Source organism: Odontomachus brunneus, unplaced genomic scaffold, assembly GCF_010583005.1.
Source record: "Odontomachus brunneus isolate Ranch 3 - 2012 unplaced genomic scaffold, Obru_v1 Obru_scaffold_106, whole genome shotgun sequence".
Classification (NCBI taxonomy): Eukaryota; Metazoa; Arthropoda; class Insecta; order Hymenoptera; family Formicidae; genus Odontomachus; species Odontomachus brunneus.
In genome coordinates this window covers 230,525-243,629 of record NW_022639556.1, presented here as the reverse complement: position 1 = coordinate 243,629, position 13,105 = coordinate 230,525, and the positions used below count along the sequence as shown (strand labels likewise).

The 13,105-nt window shown below is 43.2% G+C and overlaps 2 protein-coding genes across 2 annotated transcripts in view; one reads left to right on the top strand and one right to left on the bottom strand.

Annotated features, from left to right (window-relative positions):
• Positions 1-13,105, bottom strand: part of LOC116849084 (1-phosphatidylinositol 4,5-bisphosphate phosphodiesterase classes I and II) — a 283,574-nt gene that overhangs the window by 69,164 nt on the left and 201,305 nt on the right. The window contains exons 20-21 of the transcript XR_004379080.1: positions 8,757-9,092; positions 7,581-8,574 (exon numbers count right to left, since the gene is read on the bottom strand). The gene's annotated coding sequence lies outside the window, so the exon portion shown is untranslated. The remainder of the gene's footprint in view (positions 1-7,580; positions 8,575-8,756; positions 9,093-13,105) is intronic.
• The window catches only part of LOC116849089 (dachshund homolog 2), a 287,082-nt gene that overhangs the window by 205,700 nt on the left and 68,277 nt on the right, over positions 1-13,105 (top strand). The gene's annotated exons all lie outside the window — the stretch shown is intronic.

Here is a 13,105-nt window from a genome sequence, read left to right as displayed (position 1 = left end):
AGAGAGAGAGAGAGAGAGAGAGAGAGAGAGAGAGAGAGAGAGAGAAGAGAGTCTGTTAAGTCCCATCGAAGCCTTGCTTTCAACACTCACGCGATGCGCCTGTGCATACAGTCTGCACACACCCCTTTCGAGATTCTCTTATCACACATACATTTCGAGATTCCCTTAGAGACTTTATTATTATTATTATCTTTATTATTATTATTATTATTATTATATACGTTATTATCATGTCTTTATTCCATTTACACGATATTAAAGATGCATCTCGATATTTTCTCGGCACCGAATTGAAATTGCAAGCGGGCAAGCGGAGAAACGCGGCTCGACGCGTCATTGGCGCAATCGGCCAATGCGGCGTCAATAAAATGAACGACACGCGAGACCGCAATATAATCCTACATTACACCTGCGTCGCGTACAGTGTGCACGTGCGACAGTTCGCGTACAGCGGCTTGCCAAACGGTTCAGAGACACAACGGAGTCGGGAGCTCACCAAACTGTCGAAATTGAGAATCACTACGGACGCATTTGTGCAATAAAAATATGGTCAACAGTTAATTAACTGTTCGAGTACGAAGCAGCGCGAAACTGAACGCTCTGTACGGCCGATGTTGATCTGATCGCTCCTATTCTGAGCAAATATACATGGCCGCAGGCCACAGCGACGGTTTTCGCTGATCAAATATGTACGCCCGCAGTACTCTAAGGGTTAAGGGCACTAAATGATGATAAATAATGATAATACTAATAATAATTAATAATAACAATTGGCCGTGGTTATGCAAGAATGATCTAACCCACATGAAATACGTTTTGAGAGAAATGGAAATGAAAATTTGATACACGATCAAAAAAGTATAAGTATGGAATAAGTATAGAGAGCACTGAGAGGTTTTCCGCAATCGTTCAAGCAATTTTCTTCTCTTTTCAAGAGTATTCATTGACGAACTCAATCTTGGAGAAAATGAATGAAGAAGACGCAAATAGTAAAACAAAAAAAAAACGCAATTAGCACAAAAACTGTTTTTTAATGAATTTTAGACGCCCATGAGAATTTTAGATCATTTCTGTTTTATGTTGAAAGACGTATGGACTACCTATTGGTATAACCAAAACTCGAAAATCATAATTTTGTGAATTGGATCATTCTTGCATGACTATGGCCGATTGATAATATAATAACTGAGCAAACCCGTTACACAATGATGTCAATTTTGACAGTTTGGTGAGCTCGCGACCTCATTGTGTCTGAACCATTTTGCAAGCCAATGTACTATACACACATTTTACGGACGCGTTTGCATTTCGCCGAGGCATTTCGAGGAGACATTCTGACGTTTGTTACTAGTTCCGTGCTGCGCAACCTGCCCCGTCGCGTTAACGAGCGGCCAGTTTCGCGGCGGTAACGCGACAATCTTAATGATAATTTTATACCGGGAATTATTGCCCGGCTGAATAAGCAGGCGCTCGATTATGGCCGCGCCTCGAAGTGAAGCGTCACTGCGCGTCGCTCCGTAGTAACTTACGCGGAGATGAAGATAGCCCGAGCGAATTCATTAAAACGATTGTTAATTACGGTCTCGAGTGACACGCGGGCGAGAAGAGCGGGGACCCCGAGGGAGAGGTAACGCGGCAGCTGCTGCTCTCTCGTGCGGGGCCGAGAACGAGAGATGGGCCCCGATTTTACAACTCGTGCCGTTTCCGGCGCACGCGACACGCCATCACCTAAATCACCGGACGAGCGTGCGTTACACCGTGTCGAATCGATAAAGCCGAAGGATCCGGAAGAAGAGCGCGCTCGCCCGGTTGAAAGACGCGCGAAGGAGCCACAAGGAATAAGAAAGAGTCCGAGTCGAAATGTTAGACTTACTTTCGACGTGAACTTTCTAACGTCTATACACTTTAAAGGATCAGTGTATTGTGTTTGCATACGATATTGCAGTAATTTACTCAACAATATATTTGTGTAACACACAGAAACTAAATTCTATTTAACTCCACTAAATGGCGAAAAATGCACAAGATTCAACTTGTAGGTTCTAAAGATGGTTACCTGAAGATGGTTAAATGAAGTTGAAAGAGTTTGATGTGGGCTTCAGAGTATGAAAATAAGTATTAAAGCTTCTCTCTCTCTCTCTGGCCTTTTGCTGCAGCCATTTTAATTTATGATGTCAAAGAACGTATGCCCAAAATTCCTGCAAAATACGTCGAAATATAAGAAGGTAATCCGAAAAATGACATTTGTAACCGATTTGGCACGTTTCCAAAGTACTCCAAGCATTTTTCTTTCAAGCATTTTTCTAACAATAATGAACAACCGTAAAATAACGAGAATAATACAACGAGATAATCAAGAAGTGTAGATTAACCCTAGAGCTAGAAATATCAAAAAGTTATATACTCTTAAAGCATATATCATTTTTATTTGCTCATATTTTCGAAAAAATAATCAATCTTTTCTTTTTTAACTAGTATAGAAAGTATCTAGGAATGCGAATCTACTATTAATGGTTTTGCTATACAATGAAGCTAAAGAAAGTTATAATGAAAAAACAAAATACGTATTTTTAAGAACGTTGATGTTTGAAAAGTTGGTGTGGAAAAATGTTATCTATGCTTAGTTCTGGTTCAAAATGAAAATCATACGTCACGTTCATTTTACAGTTTTTTATTGATTGTTATAGTAGAAAAAAATGTTCGGAGTATTCTAGAGCTGTGCTTAGTGGACTGCGTCACTTTTTGGATACGTCATTTTATTTCGACTTGGCAGGATTTTCGGGCATGCGTTTCCCCGTTTCCGATGTCATCAATCAAGACTACCGCGGTTGCAGAGACCAGGCGCCTCAAGTGGAATATCGAGGTCGAAAGTAGGATCAAAATTTCAAGACGACTGCGCCGCCGGTGGCGAACCCTTCCCGTGAACCGCTGGAGCGTCGTTATCTCAACGTCGGAATCGCCGATCTGATTAAATTGTCCTGCGCGCGGTAATTAAGCCGCACGTTATCCGCGAAAGGAAGCGGAAGGTGGACGTGCGCTCGCTCGCTCGTCTACTCGCGCGTCCTCGTTAAAGGATACGTATATCCTGTAGGTCGTTAAGGCATTATTCGATAAACCGTCGAAAGAATCCACCACCGCCGGCGAGCGTTTTACGATCGCGAGCTATTAATGTCTCGCGCTGTGCATGGGCGCACCGGCATGCACGCGCAGACAGTCGGACAGTCGTAATAATGATAAAGATCCAGCTACGTTGCGGCGCGTCAGTCTCGTTACCGCTGAAGAAGGGAGAAAGGTGGACGTGGAAACGGCCGGTGGGTTCTCAGCGGACTGCCGGGTTGCCGTGCGGACGGACGGTCGTACGTGGTGCGCGCGTTTTCTCCGTCGATTTTCCCGGTCTTGTGCCTGAACGCCGGACTTAACGTTCGATTTAACGTTAGATTTAACGATCCCTGCGGCCAACGTTGTAAATACAGAAAACGTATCTGTCAAATCTGCGCGTTCCATTGCTCTCTCTCTCTCTCTCTCTGTCTCTCTGTCTCTTCCGCTCTCACTTCCTCGCTCGCTAACTGGAGTTACTGGCGCGTCTGCTTCTTATCTAATATCCCTATCTAATTTTTCAAGACAAACTGCCAAGTTCCACCTCGTTGTGAAATATTCAACGACCTGCTCAGTTTCAGTTCATAACTAAACACTCGTTACTCTCCCGCCGGTCCAATATCAACAGAGCGTGGGATCGATAAAGTTTGAAGTCCTTGTTCGTGTGTAACTCGAATGTGCAATAATTCCGCCGGATATCCTGCTGGGATCTCGATCCCCGGAGGGGCGAGGATGGGATTATCGCGAAACGCGAAAACGCTCTTCGGCGTATCGCCCGCGCGAGAGATCGTGCGAACTTTACCATCGAGGTGTATCTCTCGTATCCGCGAAGACGGGATATATCGGTTGCCGCGGAGCGATCGCCCGTAAAAGTTCGCGGAAATCACTCAGCTCTCTTGACTGGCGAAGTAGACGGATTCTTGCCGAGAGAACTTCCCCATTTTTATTGCTGGCGTATGCGCGTGATTTAATTTACTCCATTAAAAAAAATACATATAATATATATCATCACATGTAGTTTAATTTACTAATCAAATAAATCAATATATATATATATATATATATATATATATATATATATATTGATTTATTTGATTATATATATATTTATATATATAATATATATATAATATATATATATATATATATATATATATATATATATATATAATATATATATATTGACTGGTAAATTTAAATGATAAAATGTATATCAGACATGTATAATTGACCAAATAATAATTTCAGATTTTGATAAGATTCAATTAACCTATCAGATTCAAGCAGATTCCCCCGTGATCCTGAGTCGCAATCTTAAGTCTGTTCTTTTCAGCTGCACTGATGCAACAAGTTGGAGTGAGTCAAATATATTTTATTTCACTTCAATTTATTGTACCAGTGTGGAGAGCAGACAGAAAAGAACAGACCATTTAGCCCTACTTTCGACTTTCTAACATATTGTAAAGGATCAATATACATGGACCAATACACGTAGAAATTGAAATCTTACTTAGAGTCTTTAAATAACGGAAAACGCAAAATAGTCATTTGTAGATTCTAAAGGGAACCTCTTAGGGACGATTGTTCCAGCCTCTTGGTAAACTATCCCATAGTTAAATCATGTGTCTACCTTTATCCAATTTAAGGGAAAAGCGAAGACAGATATATGATTTAACTGTCAGGTAGCTTGTTAAGAGGTTGGAACAATCGGCCCTTAGCGGAGCTAAGGTTAAAGGGAATCTGAAGGTGACGATATGGGCTTTAAAATATCAAAGTATGCGATAAATGGGATATTCAGTCGGCAAAAGAACTAAATTTCCAACTCGAAATGCCACAATCGCCGGTGGAAGATCCTTCGGCGATTGAACGTCTCGACGGCTCTCGAGAGACAGTTCTACCATCTCTCTCCGAAGCCGCGTGATAAATAAGATAAATTTTATTCCTTCGTTATCGGCCGCGCGTATAATCGCAGCGCGATCAGTTAACGGCGTCTCGTTCGTGCGAAAACACGCTAAACATAAACACGATAAACATTATCGCGAATTAAGAAGGAGGGAATATACTCGGACACATTTTATGGGGATAATCCTGCCATCGAACGATCCCGCGAGGGGCGATAAGTCGCGTGGTGCAAAACCGATTCGCTCGGCGTTGATCCGTCGTCGCCGGCCGATCGGTTGGTCATCCGCACGCGAAATAATCGACGACGACGGTGGCGGCGAGGAGACGCTTTCTTGGTCGCGTTCCCGATAAGACGCGGCAAGAAGCTCGGATAATCCGCCGATGAAGCTGCGAGCAAGAAACCCGACGCCACCTACGTGCGCCGGCAGTTTTACCGCGTGCCGAACTCGACTGGCTGCGATCTAATCCTATTTTCGTTAGATCCGTTAATGGTTAATGGGAGGCAAAGTGGTCAGCGACCGGAACAAGAGCTAAGTCCGTCTTAAATCCCGTAGGAGGGAAACCCTTGTAGTCCTTAGCCGAGGAGCGCGTAATCCGCGTCGGATAACTATTGGCTACGCCGTTGCGCGGGAATAAGGGTCGAAGTCGAACTGTGCCGCGCGCGCGGGGCAAACTTTTAATTGTTATCGGCAGCTTGCGTCCTCCCCCCCTCTCTCTCTCTCTCTCTCTCTCTCTCTCTCTCTCTCTCTCTCTCTCTCTCTCTCTCTGTGTGTGAATCCTCGAACGAGCATTATTTTCGCGAAGCGGCGAGAGAGGATCGAAGAGCGTCGTGTGCGTGTCAACGCAAACGTAATCTGAACGGCGCGTGTTGGTTCATGTTAAATTCAATCAAGTTCCTCCCTTATTAACTCTTCCCTATTACTTGCGACTTTCGTCGATCTGATGTGAGACCGAAATGTTCCTCGTGAAGGAACGCGAGAGTGAAGGAACCACGTTTCTCGTGAAGGAACGAAAGGAATCTCGTTGGTATCGCTAGACAATTGAAATTCAGCGAGAGGAACCTCCCGCGCGAAAGGGACCCGTGCCCGCAGGACAGGACGAACTCGCCGGTATATACTTAATCATTATTCAGCTGTAATATGCGAGGGTAGGAACAACAATATTCTCGTTTCCAGCGGCTCGGCGTCCCCGCGGCGCGTCTCGCGGCGGATCTTCTCGTAGGCAAATAGTGCAACATCGGGATTAATGAGGATTAGGGTGCGAAATTTATGAAATTCGAGTCTGCCTTCGCCCGTCCGGCCACTTTGGGTCCCCTTGAGCCGCTTCCAACGACGAGAAGCTGTCTGTCGTATAATAATGAGAGACTTCGATTTGAAGCTCAATTGATCTCGCTGCACGGAGAGAATTTTCTAGGAAAAATTGCTGTAGAATTTTAGCACAGATCGACATTCCGTGGTGACTGACTATCCTTTCACCTGATATGTGTACCGTTTATATTTTAGAAACTGAAATGTACTGTTAAAAAATTTGCTATGTTTCTAGCAAAATTTAAAACGCTCCTCAGCAAGATAGACCTTACTGACGATTTATTTTCTCACATACTACTAGGAATATATAGTAAAATAGAAAAGAATATATATGAGAGACAGAATTATGATATATTCTCTCCGTGTAGTTGATCGTCATAAGTCGATAACGCGCCCGAAAGAATACTGGATGACCCAAATCGAAACATTGCTTTACATTAATCCTGCAAGTTCTATCGATCTTGAAGGATCAATGAAGCATATTGATTGTATATGTATGTTTTACCTTGATGTTGCAAATAACTGCTCACTGTAGTTTTCTCCATGTTGAAGAAGCTCGAAGAAGCGCTTGTTTAAGGATTATTTAATATTTGACTATTTCAATATTCTACTTTTATTTAATCTTGATTCTTAATTTCAGTCAGTAATATATTCATTATGTAAGTTACACGGAGTTGCAAAGTATGTGAGATAAACAAATATTAAATAATCCTATAGAGATTAATATGTGGAGATGAATGAAAAAAATGACACATTTTTATTCTTACAATTTCTCTTTTTCTTCTTCCGGCTTTAGAAATTTAGAAATTTGAGATCTTTAGCTCTTAAAAGAGCTGATAAGAAAGAAGCTGTAAAGTCAAGATAACAGTTACGTGCCCAATAAAAAAAACGTGGAAAGATGTAAACAAGATTGCGCACTCGCTGCTTAAGAAGCATTATTAGACATAAAAATATTAGCACTTGTAGTAAATTAGATCGTAAAGGTCGGCATTTATATTTATAAATTATTCATGATCTTCGATTGAAAGCGTAATTAATAACAGAATCGTATATTCATGGACCGTTATTCAGCAGGTTTGATCAATACTTCTTGTCGTATAAAACAAGCACAAGTACAGGATGATGAATAATCCGAAGATTAATGAAGCTGTAATTATTTGTCAAATGATAACACTATAAATGCCAACCTAAGTTTCGATTTGGGGGTACTTCCTTATTTTCAATGAGTTCGTTAAATGCCCATCAAAATCGGAAACATTAAGTGATTTGTCATACCTGGAAATATATGATGCGTCGTTGTCCACACACACACACGTCTCGACATTCTGCGTGTTCTGATTTCTAGATTTAGCCATCTTTGCCTCCCCGCTGCTCCGAATAATCCGTCGTGGCACTGGCACTTGCACTGACACTCGCGTAGATGCGATTTGACCGGAAGAGTGGCGTTAAAGTACGTGTTAACGTACGCGACGGTTCCCCGCACGAGAGTCCGATTAAATATTTTAAGGTTCGATGAGAACGGTGACTTGCTCACCGAGACACGTGCTACGCGTCGCGATACGTGTTCGTCGCTCGTCGGCTCGATGCGTAATGGCTCGGTCACGGAAACATACACGACGCGCGAGAGTACCAAAACAATGGGCAAAAAGGGCTACGTCACCTTCCGTCAATTTCCAACGGTCCTCGCGCACCAAAACAAAGACATGATCTCGGCAGCCATCACAACAATCGACGCTTTCGAAACATTGCGTATGCCCTCATCTTGAATTCGCCGACGGCTGCATTTTAAGCTGGCCACACACATTCCGGTACATCTTTCCTGCTGAAACAATTTTTCAAATCATTTTTCACTTTTTGAAATGCTACTTACACCTATCTATGATATATATCTCTATTTTCGTAACAGTAACCGCAAGAATTGTCCAATTACGAGTATTCATAAAAATGGCGACCTTACGATTCGACGATTCTCAACATGATCGGTCAATTCTTACGTTACGTTTTACGGTTACTGTTACGAAAAGCGTGTGTGGCCAGCTTTTACTGTCTTTGAAGGATTATGTCGTCATCGTGAAACCGAATTTAAACTTCCATTTTTGTTTACACACACAACTGCTGCTTTCATCTCGACAACTCTCTCCCTTTCACTCCTGTTGAGTCTCGAAGTCACTTAGAGGAAGCTCATTTGAAAGAAGCGGAAGAAGATAGCACTTTGTCGATTTTGACATCGTTGAGTCCCGGTGTATTTTTAAAGATGCAGCATGTATCTCTGAAAGTACATACATTTTCATTGATCTGTCTGCATTTTCATTGATCTATCTGCATTGCTTAGAGCGCTCTTTCAACTATCAAGTGTGACCGTCTACTTATCATGAAGAAAAAATTTTAATTTTATTTCCCATAATAAAATTATTTAATTTTTCAAATCACATTTTTTGAAACGCTACTTACATCTATCTATGATATATATCTCTATTTTCGTAACAGTAATCGCAAGACGTAACGTAAGAATTGTCCAATTACGAGTATTCATAAAAATGGCGACCTTACGATTCGACGATTCTCAACATGATTGGTCAATTCTTACGTTACGTTTTACGGTTACTGTTACGAAAAGCGTGTGTGGCCAGCTTTTACTGTCTTTGAAGGATTATGTCGTCATCGTGAAACCGAATTTAAACTTCCATTTTTGTTTACACACACAACTGCTGCTTTCATTCCGACAACTCTTTCCCTTTCACTCCTGTTAAGTCTCGAAATCAGTCTTTCCTTACGAACTCCCAACGTCTGTAATAAATAATAAAACACAGTATGAGAAATAAAGATTGTTATTTCATTTGTTCAAGTTGATTGTTGAATATTTGCTTATATCACACATGCTCCATCTGCAGTTGAATAAGTCACATTATTATTTGATTTGATACATTGTTGAAACTGAGAGAATGAAGATTAAGTGCAGGTGGTGGTATATCGGTATAATCGAGTGTTAAATAATTTCACACACAGCGTTGTACCTAAAGGGTGTTTATCGGTCCTTCAAATTCGAGGGAATTCGCGGGGTTAATGTAGAAGCCGAAATTCGGCTCGGGGACAGGAGAGAAATATTGTCACGAAACGATGAAACTTTGCGAGAGACCTTCGGCACGTGGGCAAAGGAAGGAAGAATAAAAGAAAAGAAAGATAACGCTCAATCACGGCATCGCGATAGCGAGAATACTGCGGATGCAAATAAGAGAGAATACCAGACGCGATCCCCGGGGCTGTAAATTACCGAAATAATCCCGCGGTTAATTCCTACCCGCGCTTTATTACCGCTCTTGATCCGTTAAAATTAAATTCATAAATACCCGCCAATCTCGCGCGCCGGTCTCGAGACTCTCCCTCGGCTTCTCGTGGAGCCCTTCGTATCTCGTCGCGTCCCTTCGAGCCGCGGCAGCGTCGCGACTAAAGTTTCTCAAGTGAGAGGTTAAGAAACCGTCCGCCATTTGTAGGGAGGAAGTGAGTGAGTGAGTGAGAGCTGCAGCGTACCTCATTATTTCAATCTCAGAAAGAATTCACATTTTGATGAAAAAGCAGAAAACAGAAGAGCAGAAGCCTATCAAAACTCGCGTTAGTAGAAAAACAGAAAGTGTCAACTACCACTTGAGCATAATTGCTCGAATTCTGATTGGCTTCTGCCAAGCTGTGAATTCTCCTTTAGAGCTTCTCTCTCACTCCTACTCATGTCATTCCTAAAAATGGTGGACAGGATGCGAATCAATCAGGAATTATCATGCTTTGTCCTAATTTCAGCTAGAGGAATTTAATCGTGACGCACGACGTCGTCGGTCGCGTCCACCCTTATCGAGGCGATAGATGTTTTAGGAGAAGACCGAAAAGACTGATGTTTCGTAGGCACTCGTTCACATTTGACTAGACGTCCGTACACGAGGTAGAGTGAGTGAGTTGTAACACGAAAACTACATTATACTATTCAAACGATTGCGGGCCACGGCGCGGGCAAGTTGACATTGTTGTTTCTGAGGGTTGCCTCGGGCCCTGCGAATATCTTAGCGTCGAGAGAGTACGCTACGTGGAGATATATATGTTCCCGCGGATGTGTACGTATATTTATATATATGTATACACGTGTACGTGACTGCGTGTTTATGTGTGCGTACACGTCGTGGTACAAGCCCTCGGGTGTTGTGAACGTTATACCGCAACCTCTCTCTCTCGTTCTCCCTCCTTCCCTCCCTCCCTCCATCGCTCTCTCTCTCTCTCTCTCTCTCAATCTCTCTTTCTCTCTCTCTCGTCTTCCTGCGACCGTATATACTAATCAATAACCATGAATCGCTCCGGTAACAGTGCCATGCACGTTCCGTTGCACCGTTATTGTTACTACGTGAGTGCTCGCGCCACCGTGAAAATTATTATCGCCGACGATCCTAGGCCCGCCCGAGCCCGCTCGCGATATCGTCCGGTGTCCGGCGAGGAACTCGTAAATCGTGACGAGCAGCGCGGCGCGGAGCTCTCGGAAATATATTCGCCGGCCCGGGTAACACCGCGTCGACTGTTACGACCGAGAAATCCGCGCGAAGAAGTGCGACGAGGAAGCTCTCGCTTGGCGACGAAACAATACCCTCGGACATTTCCGCCGAATGTCGTTGTATTCTCGATTGATCGCCGATCTATACGGCAATCTATTCGCGCAAAATCGATCGCGCCAAGTAACGGCGCGCGAGAAGAAGGGTGATTCGACGGCAATTATCGCCGAGATAACCGACTAGAAATTTATCTCCCTGATCAGATTGATCCCAATCAGTTATCTGGCTTGACGTTAGCACGTTCTAATTATCAATAAGATATTAATTATTGTTAAGATGATGAAGTGATGTTATCACACACCCCTAATTAGCAATAAGGGGTAATATTCTAATTATTAACTCTCACAAACTTCAAGAAGCCACTATAGTCTCATGTTGTGTAGCAATCTTTCGCATATACGAAAGAGTTCTACACGGAGAAAACATCGTAATAAAAATTACAAGAAAATTTTGTGATTTTAGACCGTACATAAATTATAATCGAAATTGCTATATATATTTCTCCTTTTTAAATGTCATGTAAGTTTGACTTTGTAACTACAAAATGACTGTAATTAACATACTTAATATTTTTTTATCGTATATATATTCAGTAGATCATCAAGCTTACTATTTCTATAGTAATTTATAGTCCAGTTTTACAAACAGAAAAAGTAATTTTTCTGCAGTACTCTCTTCATGCAATTCAAAAACTGTGAATAATAATCTTCATTATACGATACATATGTGTGGATTTTTTTACAGTTTTTGAACTATAATTTTTTGATACCTGCAAAGGATAAATTGGAGAAAAAAATATGAGCCCCCTGCTGCGCGCTACTATAGAGGTTTCCCGGATTGTTAACAAGGTCCTGATAGGCACGACTTATCAGGACCCGATAACATTACCTTATACGCGAGCCAGATAACTGATTGGGATCAACCTGATCAGTACCATGGGATAAATTTCTGATCGAGTAACGCCAACTTAAAATATGCCGCGGTCAGTTCGCATATATTTCTCCGTACGTCAGACTCGGAAACGAAATTGACCGACGGACAGTTCTCGTCATTAATTACCATCTATCTGCGGAGGTTAAGGCGGCCTCGCCCGCAGCGGCGAGGCGCGCTCGCGCTCGCCGGGTGAATCCTGTTTCGCAAGCCCAGGCAGGAATACCGCCGCGGAAATTAAAGATATAATTCTCGGTTTATGAGCCGGCTCGCGATTAGGGCTCGTCTAATTGACATAAGAATGATAGAACGGGCCGGGCTTTTATAACCGAGCGGCGAAATCATTTCCTTACGACGAGGAAAGCGCAAGGCGCTTTTCACCGCGGCTTATATTAATCCCTGCAATTTTAATGCCCACGACCCCGCAGCCAAATTTCAATAAGGTCGCTCTTGCCCCTCAACGGGCGCGCCGAGCTCGCATAATTGATTTCCAGTTCTTTTTCCTACGCGACAAACTTTTCCCCGCTTCTCGCGCAGAGGTACGCGCTTGTGAACCGCAACAAGAATGTGTGAGATTTCAGCAGAGATATGTATATCTCACGTCAACTATATGTATGTGTCTCTTTCCTTCTCGCCGAGGAATATATTGTTTGTAAATATATTTGCGATACATGCGGAGTTTCTTTGGGAAACGAGTGCGTTTTCAAGGCAAATTAGATCGCCGCTCTGCGCGTGCATCGCTGAAAATTAATTCAAGTCCCCTCGGATACGGGATTATTCCTCGTGGCACGCACGTGGCGATGGAGAGTTCCTCGGCCGAGAGGACGCGAGAGCACACCACGTCGCGGCGGCTTTCGATTCCGATTCGCGAGGCGTTTTCGCGAGTGGAAGAAAGATAAGCGAGTGAGATCGCGGAGTAATCGTTAAAGCATCTCGGAATCAAGTCGATCCGAATAAGCCCCGGGGTGGATGCAAGGGCTGGTGTTTCGTCGACGACGATCTCTAATAAAGTTCAATTATCCCCGGAAACGTTTGAGAGCGACCGAGGGACGGCAAGGCGGCCGGGCGGGATAGGCAGAATGTGGAAGATACGGAGGACAGGAGGAGGAGAGGGAGAGAGGGGGGAAAGGGGTTCACAGGGCGGGGTGCAAGGCAGAGCGGGGCCGTCGAGAGAAAGAGAAACCGGGAGAGATGATAATCTAAACGATCGCAAAGTGGGCTGCAGAAACGCGCCGAAATTGGCAATAACAGGGTGGCGAGGGGATAACGGGGGCTGAGGGGGCG